Source organism: Rhineura floridana, chromosome 7 (genome assembly GCF_030035675.1).
Source record: "Rhineura floridana isolate rRhiFlo1 chromosome 7, rRhiFlo1.hap2, whole genome shotgun sequence".
Taxonomy (NCBI): domain Eukaryota; kingdom Metazoa; phylum Chordata; class Lepidosauria; order Squamata; family Rhineuridae; genus Rhineura; species Rhineura floridana.
This window is the reverse complement of record NC_084486.1, coordinates 63,385,239-63,398,260: the sequence shown is the minus strand read 5'-3', so window position 1 is coordinate 63,398,260 and position 13,022 is coordinate 63,385,239.

The following is a 13,022-nucleotide window of genomic DNA, read 5'->3' as shown; positions in this document are numbered from 1 at the left end:
GCATGAGGGAAGAGCAACGCTGTGCAGGACATGATTTACATCCATGAATCAGAGGAGCAGAAGACTTTCCTTGCTCCCCCGCCAAGTAATGCCCAAAAGTAATGCTGGAAACATTACAATTACTCCACAAAAGTAATAAAATTACTCCTAGTTCTGTTACAATCAAATTGTAAAGGAATTGCCCACTCATTCCTCAAAAAAGTAATGGATTACAAGTTACTTGTAACGAATTACTTCCAAGCTCCTGCCCCTCTTCCCAGAGAATTCTGGGGATTTTGCCCTGTGAGGGGAACGGGTTTCTCCTAACAACTCTGAGCATGCTACACAAACTACACTTTCCAGAATTCTTTGGAGAACGCCATGACTGTTTAAAGTGGAATAAAGGTCTGGTGTGGATGTGGCCAGGGACAGCTTTGGTTTAAATTTGGGTGGGAGACTACATGTGTCTGCTGCAGAATAAAAAGGTGGGGAAAACCCTGAAAAGGAATGATACTGTTCACAGTGTTTTCCTTTTGGAAAGGAAATGGGCTTTTCTTCTGCTCAGTGCCCACCCACCCAATCTCCTCCCCTCCTTCCCCTCCCCCTCCCTCCCTACCCCTCTCCCCTCCCTCCCCCTCCCCCTCCCTCCCTACCCCTCTCCCCTCCCTCCCCCTCCCCTGGTCAGTTTCACCTATCCTAAGCATGATTGCACAGGAGTAAATCCCATTGAACTCAATAAGTATGCAAATGATCCAACCTGGCCTCCCCTTTTCCTCCCTCCTATCCCCTCCCTATTGCCCCTCCACTCCCCCTTCCTTCACCCCTCTGGCCCCATCCCCTCTCCCTTTCTCCTCTCCCCTCTGTCTCCTCTCCCTTCCTCCTTCCCTCCACAATCCAGCCCTCCCTCCCCCTGCCCCTCCCCCTCCTCCCCAATGGTCTATTTCACCTATTCTAAGCATGATTGCACCAGAGTAAATCCCATTGAATTCAATAAGCATGCAAATGATCAGTCCATTATCAGCAAACTTACACAGGATCCCATTTCTTACCTCCCAGATTAAAACGAAAAGAAATTCACTAATAGGCACAAAATCCTTGCAGTTTAAGAATGTATCTATAGCCAACAGGTTTCTATCAAACTTTTGAAAACAGGGAAATTGGGCAGCTATAGAGAGTGTATCAGGGGAGCAGGAGACCTGACCTCCTCTCAGAGTTACTGTACTGCCCTACAAATTTATAAAAATGCAAACACCATTTGGGTTGGTCTTTCACAGTCCAATCCACTCCCTGTGTAGCTTCTAAGAATTTGGTAACTACAGCTGCCCATCTTTCCTGCTTTTTAAAGTTTGATAGAAATACCTGCTCACTATAGATTTGTTCCTAAACCACAAGGGTGTTTTGCCTGTTAATGAATTCCTTCTTAGCCAACCCTCCAGGGGCTGTAGGCTGCATCCCAGCAGTGGGTGCGGCCAAGACAAAAGAGGATGTAGCCAAACTGGGCATGGCGACATCCCTGCACAGAAACCACATACCCCTCTAGGCTGCTGCTCAACTGTTTCCTGTTTAGTTGGGCAGTGGCAGGAGAAGATCTAGTAAAACTCTCCTTCTTGTGATCTCTCCGCTCCCCCCCCCAGCTGATACAAGTTCTCCATTCCTGCAGTAAGATCAGGTAATCTTAACCATGATGAAATCCAAGGAATAATACATCAGAAGGAAGGTTTATTAGAGGAAACAATTTTGTTTGAAGTTATATTTTACTAGTGTAATTGTTGCAGGTTTTTTCTAAAAAAAATTACAGTTCTGATGTTGGTTTGCAACCTCTTTATTTCACATGCCATATTTTTTCTTGATCTTTTTCTTGTTTGATATATTTTATGGAAGTGGAATAAGTAACATCTACTCTAGGTAGTTCTTCAGTCATTTTGTCTTTGAAGGTAATAGCTCTCCTATCATAATCAACATTTTTGTTCCTGATTGCATTTTTATTCTGTAGAAAAATAAGTGTCTTACATTTATATTCAGACACAGGCGAAGAAAGTTTTTTCATAATCCATTTCATATTTCATACACCACATTTATTATTTTAGCAGCTGACTTAACCAATAGTGGTGATTTTTCCCCATCTTATAATAGTTGGGTGATCAGTTGGATACCACATATCTGTGTCTGATGTGTGATAGTAGCCTTTTTACCACATGCTACCAAGATGCCTCAGATAAACTGGTGCCAAGTGGTTACATACAAAGTGGCAAGTCACCATCAGGTTGTCTGGATAGATTTGAAGCGAGTAATAATTGAGAACAAATAACTGTTTTGCACTTGTCATTGTTGAGAAACATGGAATCAAGTAATTATTCTTCCTTTTCTGTGACCACATCCCCACCTTACATTTAAAGCACTCTTACACCACTTTAAACACTTCCCCCCGAAGGAATCCTGGGAACTGTAGTTGCTTAAGGATGCTGAGAGTTGTTAGGAGACCCCTCTTCCCCCTCCCTGACCTACACTTCCCATAGTTGTTTAACTATTAATCCCTCTTCCAAAGGAACTAATGTGACCTGAGTTTCCTCCCATTGTCTTTTCTGCCAGGGAACAGGATATATCCCATTTACTTTTTGAACATTGTGCTCACTGGCCAAACACAAACACCATTTGCTTCTAATTAAATTTCATGATGCTAAGGTCATTGTCCATAGTCCATAATATTAGGGGAAGGGCCATAGCTCAGTGATTGAGCATCTGCTTTGCATGAACAAAGTTCTAGCTTTAGTCCCCAGCATCTCCAGTGTAGAACTGAGAGAGACTCGTGGCTGAAACTGAAACTGAGCTAAAGGGCCAATGGTCTGGTCTCAGTATAAGGCAGCTTCACCTGTTCATTCACTATATTACTACTGAATGAATAGGCTACTCTCCCTCCCACAGAATATCTGACAAGGAATTGACTTATCCCTACACACAACTTCCATCTCATTTTGGATACAGTGTGAATCATTCCCCCCTTCCTTCTCCAATAATAAGATGGCGACCCTATGAATCAGTGACCTCCAAGAGCATCTATCATGAACCACCCTGTTCAGGTCTTGTAAGTTCAGGTCTGTGGCTTCCTTTATGGAATCAACCCATCTCTTGTTTGGCCTTCCTCTTTTTCTACTCCCTTCTGTTTTTCCCAGCAATATTGTCTTTTCTAGTGATTCATGTCTTCTCATGATGTGTCCAAAGTATGATAACCTCAGTTTTATCATTTTAGCTTCTAGTGACAGTTCTGGTTTAATTTGTTCTAACACCCAATATATAGAGAGATAGAGATAGACATTGATATAGATAGTCATTGGTTTCCAGGAGGTGGTTAAATATCAGTCTGACCATGTTATTATGGAACTTCTCCATCTTCTGCTACCAATTATATAAACAATTTGATTCCTATATTGACCATTTGGTGATGTCCATGTGTACTTTTTGGTTGCTCAAAAACTGTGTTTGCAAGAAACAAATTATTGGCTTCACAGAATTCAATAAGTCTTTCTCCTGCTTCATTTCTATCTCCTAAGCCCCATTTTCCCACAATTTCTAGTTCTTCTCTGTTCCCTACTTTTGCATTCCAGTCCTCCATGATTATCAGCACATCTTGTTTTTTGTGTGTGATCAATTTCCTCCTGTACTTCTGCATAAAATCTCTCCAATTCCTTTTCTGTGTTTGCCATTAGAGCATAGTTTTGGATGATGGTTATGTTAATAGGTTTCCCGTTTAATCTCATTGATATCACTCACTCAGACTTTGCGTTGTAGCTCCTAATTGCTTTTGCTACATCACTTCTCACTATTAAAGCAACCCTGTTTCTTCTTAATTTCTCATTTCCTGCATAAAATATTTTGTAGTTGCCTGATTGAAAATGTTCCATTCCTGTCCATTTTAATGCACTCACGCCAAGTATTTTAATGTTGATGTGTTCCATTTCTTGTTTGACAATTTCTAACTTTCCCTGGTTAATGCTTCTCACATTCCATGTTCCTATTGTGTATATCATACAACTCCAAACTCTGTTTTCTCATCTGTGCACATCAGCCTCTGGTCTTCCATTCAGCTTTAACCCAGTTGCGTCATTAGTCATAGCACTACTCATACTTGTCCATTGCTCTTCCCCAGTAGCTTGTTGAGTGCCATCTGACCTGTGGGTCTCATCTTCCAGCACTATCCCATGTTGCATTTTGGATACTCTATTCATAGGGCTTCCATGGCAAGAGGTATTCAGAGGTGGTTTACCATTGCCTTCCTCTGTGTCTGCATGCATCTTAGTCTGGTGTCTCAGTTTTGACCATTCTGCCTTGGGTGATGCTGCTAAGAGTCTGGCCTCTTGATGGCATTGCTGTCAGCTTCTTTGACACTCTCAAACCTGTCATCTCGTTAAGGTGTGCATCCTAGAGGAGGGGGCATGAAGTACTAGTTCCCTTTTATTTGGCACTGGTTAGGTCTCATCTTGAGTACTGCATCCAGTTCTGGACACCGCACTTTAAGAAGGGTGCAACAAACTGGAACAGGTTCAGAGGAGGGCAATGAAGATTAGGGGACTGGAAACAAAGCCCTTTGAGAGTCTGAAAGAACTGGACATGTTTAGCCTTGAGAAGAGAATACTGTGGGGAGATATAACACTCTTCAAGTACTTGAAAGATTGTCACACAGAGGAGGGCCAGGATCTCTTCTTCATTATCCGAGCATGCTGGACACAGAATAATGGGTGCAAGTTGCAGGAAGCCAGATTTTGACTAAACATCAGAAAAAAACTTCCTAACTGTTAGAGCGGTATGACAATGGAACCAATTACCTAGGTAGGTGGTGGGCTGTCCAACACTTGGAGGCATTCAAGAGGCAGCTGGACAGCCACGTGTTGGGTATGCTTTAGGTAGGATTCCTGCATTGAGCAGGGATTTGGACTCAATGGTCTTATAGGCCCCTTCCCACTCTACTATTTTATGATTCCATGGCAGCTTATGCCACTGTATATTTTGTTGTCTTTAAGATGCCGCAAGAGTCTTTGCTTTTTTGCTGCCAGAGTCTAATAAGGCTACGCATGGGGGCGGGGGAATAGTCTGAACTCAAAACATAACACATCCAATGTATAACTCTCAAAGAACACTTACTCACCCTTTGCCCCAATCATGTCTTAATGTGGGCAGCACACAAAACATTTGCAAGAACCCAGTTTGTTTCTTGCTTTCAAACCTAGTCTAAACTTTCAGGTCATCATGTGGTGGAGTCATTTGACCTCAGGCAAATTCAACACCATCTTGCTATGGCGTTTTATTTTTATTTTTCAGTAATATCTTCTTTTGTGACTATAGCCCTGAGGGGGCATTGTGTAAGAACAGCACTATCCCAACTTGGGTAGAGGTTGTGGGGCCAAACAAGCTAGTCCAGCTCCCAGTGGCCCTGTGGGCTTCATCACTCTGCTGCACCCTCAAACTTCCCAGGTTGAGTGGGAAGGTCTGAAGGTAAATTCTAAGTGCATTTGGGTGGACATGCTTATAGGCCTCCTGCAATTGGGAACACTGATAATGCAGGGTTCCCGGATATGAAGAGGCTTGTATGTGCATTCACATAAATTCATTTAGAATCTTCCTTCATACCTTCCCACACACCATAGGAAAGTTAGGGGTTAAGTGGACAAGAGTGAGGCCAGTGTATGCACCTTCTGCTCCATAAACACTTGTTATACTCTATTCAGGAACAGCATGATTCCTTCCTAATCCTAAATATGTTTACTAGGAAGTAAGTGGACTGTAGTCAGGTAAGTCCTTTTCAGAGTAGACCCAAATTAATGAACCTAAGTTAGTCATGTCTATTAACTTCAGTGAGTCTACTCTGAATTGGACTAGCATTGAATACCACCCATTGTTTCCAATGGTATTTACTCATATGGTGGGTTCATGGTGGGTTCAAATAAGCAAATTTTTCCACACAATAATTTCTGTGTTTCTCATTAAATCTGAGTTGATTAGTTCTGATCCAGATGCAATTATAAAAAAGGGTCCTCTCAGGACTGTATTAGCAATACATATATTGTTTATTTTCAGCAAAAAAATTCAATTAAGAGAAGAACACAGCATATTCCAATTATATAATACCTCAAGCTTCCTATGACTCACTCAAACCTATTGGCTCCAAGTATACTGATGGGTTTAATGAAGCATAACAATGTCAGCAGAGGAGAGAATATGCAACAGCGGTCACATCGAAAGGTTCTGTAGATTCCCTATGGTCGTTAGGCTGGCTCATAGCATGAACTGATTCTCAAGCCTTATCTAGATTAGTTGCAAATGCAACAGACCAGTTTCAAAGCAATGTTTAGTGTATGCAGTCAAAATACTGTAATAAAATACAGGTAACTCATCCACAGAAATCATTACTAAAAATTACTGGAAATTTGAAAGGAATATTCCAGTTGAGGACTTTAAGTATTTTTAATTTGACTTTAATGGCAGAATTTAAGCATAATCAAACACTAAAGCTTGATTTATATGGGTCCTGGCTTACCTTATTGTTCTCGCCATGTGGGGTGGCTGGGAAAGAGCAGGGAGATCATCTTCCCTCTAGTGCTGCTAGTGGTGGACTAGGGCACTAATCTTCAACCTTGGATCCCCAGATGTTGTCAGACTACAACTCTCATCAACCCCGGACAGTTTAGCCAATAGCCAAGGATTATGGGAGTTGTAGTCCAACAACATCTGGGGATCCAAGGTTGAAGAACAGTGGACTAGAGTATTAGTTACTAAGTCATGTAGTAGTGCGACTAGGAAGGAATTTTATGTGAACTCATGATTGGCCTAAGCAGTATGGGGTTTTCCTTCCTCATAGAAATATTATTTAGCATTTGTCATTTAATTGCATGATTATGTATTTGAATCACATCATCTGTTTCAAGACTTGGAGGCACTGGGCTGTAACAGGTAGGCTCCCAATTTCCCGCTGGGGATCTGCTTAAGGGATCTTAAGATGTCACTTCATGGCACAGACCTCCTTAAGAGATGGCATGCTTGCCACACACCTATGATGGGCATGGCCCACAATATGGGTTCATACCTTAGGTGGGTTAGAGATTCCTGCTAGACTGGGCAGTGGTGATATTGATTAGCAATCAGGTTGTCTGATGACATCAGGATCCTTGTCATATGTCACCCCAAACTCTGTGAGCTGTAGCCCATAAAAATTGTGACTATTTTAAATAATGCCTGTGCTTGTTCCAGCATACATGCTGTGGGCACAATGGGACTATTTATCTATGGATGGACCTTCTCTTAAGAAATGTGTATATTTATTATTATTATTATTATTTATTACATTTGTATACCGCCCCATAGCTGAAGCTCTCTGGACGGTTTACAACAATTAAAAGCATTAAAAACAAATATACAAATACACAAATTTAAAAACACTTACAAAAAACAATTTAAAAACATACTAAAATGCCTGGGAGAAGAGGAAAGTCTTGACCTGGCACTGAAAAGATAACAGTGTTGGCGCCAGGCGTACCTCATCAAGACAATCATTTCATAATTTGGGGGCCACCACTCAGAAGGCCCTTTCCCTTGTTGCCATCCTCCCAGATTCCCTGAGAGTAGGCACCCAGAGGAGGGCCTTGGATGTTGAGCATAGTGTACTGGTGGGTTAATGTAGGGAGAAGCGTTTCATCAGGTATTGTGGTCCCAAGCCGTGTAAGGCTTTATAGGTTAAAACCAGCACTTTGAATTGAGCTTGGAAACATACAGGCAGCCAATGCAAGCAGGCCAGAATCAGTTTTATATGTTCGAACCGTCTGGTCCCTGTTACCGATCTGGCCTCTGCATTTTGCACAAGCTGCAGTTTCCAAACCATCTTCAAAGGCAGCCCCACATAGAGTGCATTGCAGTAATCTAACTTGGAGGTTACCGGAGCATGGACAACTGAAGCCAGGTTATCCCTGTACAGATAGGGGCATAGCTGGGCCACCAACCGAAGTTGGTAGGAGGCACTCCATGTCACAGAGGCTACCTGAGCCTCAAGTGACAGAGATGGTTCTAGCAGAACCCCTAAGCTACGAACCTGCTCCTTCAGGGGGAGTGCAACCCCATCCAGGACAGGTTGAACATCCAGCATCTGGTCAGAAGAACCAACCACTAGCAGCATCTCAGTTTTATCTGGATTGAGCCTCAGTTTATTATTTTTTATTTATTTATTAAATTTATTAGTCGCCCATCTGGCTGGCTGTCCAGCCACTCAGGGCGACGTACAAAATAAAAACATACAAATACATTAAAACATTAAAAATCTCAACAATAATAATAAAACCTAACCCACCCCAAAAGCCTGCCTGAAGAGCCAGGTCTTCAAGGCCCGGCGGAAGCACATCATAGAGGGCGCATGGCGGAGATCATTTGGGAGGGAGTTCCACAAAGTGGGGGCCACAACTGAAAAAGTCCTCTCCCTAGTTCTCACCAGTCTAGCTGTTTTAACTGGTGGGATAGAGAGAAGGCCTTTTGAGGATGATCTTGTTGAGCGGCGTCCCTGATGATGTTGGAGGTGCTCCTTCAGATAGACTGGGCCGAAACCATATAGGGTTTTAAAGGTCAGAACCAACACCTTGAATTGGGCACGGAAAACAACCGGTAACCAGTGCAACACCTTCAGCACTGGAGTGATGTGATCTCGCCAGCGGCTGCCTTTAATCAGGCGAGCCACCGCATTCTGTACCAATTGCAGCTTCCGGACTGTTTTCAAGGATAACCCCACATAGAGTGCATTACAGTAGTCTAGGCGAGAGGAGACCAGGGCATGTACCACAGATGGGAGCAGATGGTTGGGAAGGTAGGGGCGCAGCCTCCATATCACATGGAGTTGATACAGCGCCGCCCGGTTCACAGCTGAGACCTGAGCCTCTATGGACAGCTGGGAGTCAAGAATGACCCCCAGGCTGTGGACCTGGTCTTTCAGCGGCAATTGTACCCCACAGAGGTCATCATACAGGGCAACCAAGGCTGTTTCCATGCCAAAACCAGGCCTGAAACCTGACTGAAATAGATCCAGATAATCAGTCTCATCCAAGAGTGCCTGGAGCTGGCCTGCCACCACTCATTCAAAGATCTTGCCCAGGAATGGAACATTTGCCACCAGCCTATAATTATTAAGATTTTCTGGGTCCAGGGAGGGTCTCTTCGGGAGTGGTCTCACTACTGCCTCTTTCAGGCAGCCAGGGACCACCCCCTCTCACAGAGATACATTAATCGTTTCCCTGGCCCAGCCGGCTGTTCCATCCCTGCTAGCTTTTATTAGCCAAGAAGGGCAAGGATCCAGCACAGAAGTGGTTGCACGAACCTGTTCAAGCACATAGTATATTTAGAGCAGTAGCTCAACTTATTCCAACCATTCAGGCTTTGATAAATATCCCATACCTATCATTCAGTTGAACTAGCATTAAGGACTAAAGTACATATTCAATAATAGGCAAAAAGCCTTGAGGTTTAAGAACGTATGTATAGCCCACAGATATTTCTATCAAACTTTAAAAAGCAGGGAAATTGGGCAGCTATAGTGAATGCACCAGGGGAGCAGGACACCTGACCTCCTCTCTGAGATATTGTACTGCCCTACAAATCTGTAAAAATGTTAACACAATTTGGGTTGGTCTTTCACAGTCCAATCCACTTCCTATGTAGCTTGGAGGAATTTGGTAACATGTGCCTCTGAGCATATGGTAAGTGGTGGCAACACCTGCCATCTCCAACGATGGAGAATTACATTTTTGAATGTTTGTTGGTGTTCTTCTTACTTTGCTTCTTTCCTGTGTTACTACTGTTTCTACAGAGAATCTAGCCTGGAAAACTATATTTCTCTCATTATTAATCCTAGAAATCTGTGTCAAATTTATTTTTATTAATTTCAAAGCCTTTTTATTGGCCAATGCCATATGATGGTGAAGGTAGCCTTTTGTGTTTCAAACTGGAGGTTATCTTCTATTTCTATTTTGGGTGCATTAACAGTGGAATCTGAAACTGCAGTTTGATGTAAAATCAGGCTGATTACAATATGTTGCTACTTAAGCCATGACTCTAGCTGTTGGAAAAATCAAACTTGGCCTGCCCAAGATGGATCTTTTCAGCCTGCTATGCTTAAACTACTCCACTTAATGAAATGTGGGTATGGTCAATTAAAAGCATAGAGCACACCTAGAATTTTGCTAGAATATATTTCACTTCCCACTGTTTTACTCCTCATGTCCATTGAAAACTATTCTGCAGAATAGTCAGTGCAATTATTCCATAATTGTTTTTGGATCTTTTTTTTTAGTATTGCAAAGTGTTGCTGTAGTTCACATATTCACAGAAACAGAAGCAAAAAGAAATGATTTACTATAGGAAACTTCATTAAAATTGCAAAGTAAATCAAACATATTTTAAGTGACTATCTGAACTATATCAACTGTTTTAATATTGTTGCTTCCTCCCTGCTGAAACAAGATCACCTTTTTATTCTACATGTACCCTCCCACCCAAATTTAAACCAAAGCTGTCCCTGGCCACATCCACACCAGATCTTTATTTCACTTTACACAGTCATGGCTTTCCCCAAAGAATCTTGGGAAGTGTAATTAGTGAAGGGTGCTGAGAGTTGCTAGGAGATGACTTGTTCCACTCACAGAGCTTCAATCAGAGCGGCTGACTGTTAAACCACTCTGGCCACTGGACTGTCAGAGAAATAGGAGTCTCCTCTCAGCACCCTTCACAAACTACACTTCCAAGGATTCTTTGGGGGAAGCCATGACTGTCTAGAGTGAAATAAAGGTCTGGTGTGGGTGTGGCCCTGATTAGGCAAACCCAGCAGCTGTGAGTCTGGCTTTTAGAACCCTGACACGCCCAGCCTTATCATTGAGTTCAATGCTAAATTTCTTAAATTAATTAAAAATCAGCCAGACATTTTTTTAAAAACTTTTAAACTGCAGAAGATGAAGGTCAGAGTATGGGGCAAGGTCAGTAATAGGATTACAGGTATTCTATGAACATGGCTGATTTTTAATTAATTTCAACAGATTATGAGAACTCTCAGAGAAAAAAGTCCAAAAGGGCTCTGAGGTTTCCTCCCTCTTTTCACACTTTGAACTCTCAATTCTCTCTGACTGTTTTGTGTGTTGCCATGAAAATTTAGAAGGTTGTTAAGCAAGCGTTTCTGAGTTGAGTTCTGTAAGTTTTGTAAGGTTTTGTTTTGAAATAAGCTTATGGGAAGCATCAGAATGGCATGGGGGTATTTTCAATTTAACATTGCAGAATGTGAAAAAATCCATGCTGACTATAGTATGGAGCCACTCTCATGGCTGTATAATCGTGTTAAACATGGCTTGTTTGTTTTTTAAGCATGCTTAAGCTGGCCACTTTTAAAGGAAAAGGAGCCACATGGGGTTACAGTCTGGTCACGCTCCTGATACAGATCAGGAACCTACATAGTTTCCTGCCCCAAAGCCCCAGATTCTACTTGCCCCATAAGGTATTGGTTACTGCAATAGTACCTTCGGGGTAAACAGTGCCCTGAGGGTATGGAGAGGTTCATTTGAAAACTTGGATGGAGCCCTGACCCAGATCAGGAGCATCATCTTGACTGACAATTCATGAGTTTGCTTTTCCTTCAAAATAAAAGTGGCCATCTCAAGCACACTTTTAAAAAAGAGTGTTTTATTTAATATATCGTTTGGCCCTAACGGGCCCTAGCAGGCCCTTCCTGCTGTTGATCATCAGCCAGCTAGAAAATTGAAAAAGCATACATTTCGTTCCTTGTTTTTTTAACATCTTGGTTAGGGATGTGCTAGAATTTTGCCTGATTCGGATTTGGTACTGAATTTTCTATTAATTAGCTTATTGTCTATCATTGCAGATTGGATTTTTATGTAATGATTTTCCACTGCTATTTTTGAAAACTTTTTGTTTAAAAAAGTCCTCCTCTAAAATATCAATATTAAGAACAATAATTTTATTGATAGTTCCTTTATCAATATTTCCTTTTATCTGTTAACATTTCCTGTCAAAATATCAATATTTTCTTTGAAAATACTGACTTGTCCTTTAAAATTATCACTATTTCCTTTGAAAACATTTATGTTGATAACAATACTTTTTGCAATGGGTAAAAGCAGCGGGTAGCAGATAAAGAACAAACTCGAACTGATACCTGCCTGTTGGGTTGATGGAATGCTTTCTAATCAGCACCGGCCAACAAATCCAATCCCTAATCCTGATCCAACCTGCTGTGTGAATAAGCCAATACAGAAAGATTGAACTTTCTCTTTTTCTTTTCATCTACTAAGCTGAATGCATGCACAGGCCAGTAAGTGCTTTTACAGCCATGTTGGCATGGGGATGGGGAGTTAATGGTTATCTCCTGAACTAAAAGCAGCCTCCTTTCAGCTCAGAAAGTAGCCAATATAATGGGATCTGGGAGACGCAGAGATAAGGAAAGCCAGTTTAATGGAAAATAATGACTAAAACTAGAATTATTAAACATATTTAAGAACAAGCCTTGCTGAACAAGATTCAGCATGATTTTTGCAAAGGCAAGTCCTGCCTCATCAAACTCTTAGAATTCTTTGAGAACATAAACAAACATGTGGATAAGAGTGATATAATAGACACTGGTCCCAGGGTATGCTCTTAAAGCACATGAGGCTACCACCTTGCTAAAGCTAAGCAACTCTGGGTCTAGGTCTGGTCAGTGTCTGAGTGGGTGATCACCTGGTAACCACATCTATGCTGCCTTGGGTTCTACGGTGGAAGAATGATGAGATATGCATGTAATTTAAAAAATTAAAAATTCTTGGACTTCCAAAAAACCTTGGACAAAGTTCCTCCTCAAAGTCTGAGTTAAGAACACTTAGCAAACCCAGAATAAGAGGACAGATCTTTGTATGGCTTGGTTAAAGAACCAGAGGTAAGTGGAAATGGAAAGTAAACAGGTTTGGAAAGTACACAGGAAGCTCAGCAAAGATCTGTATTGGGACTGGTGCTTTCCAGTTTATTAAGGGCGAGCAGTG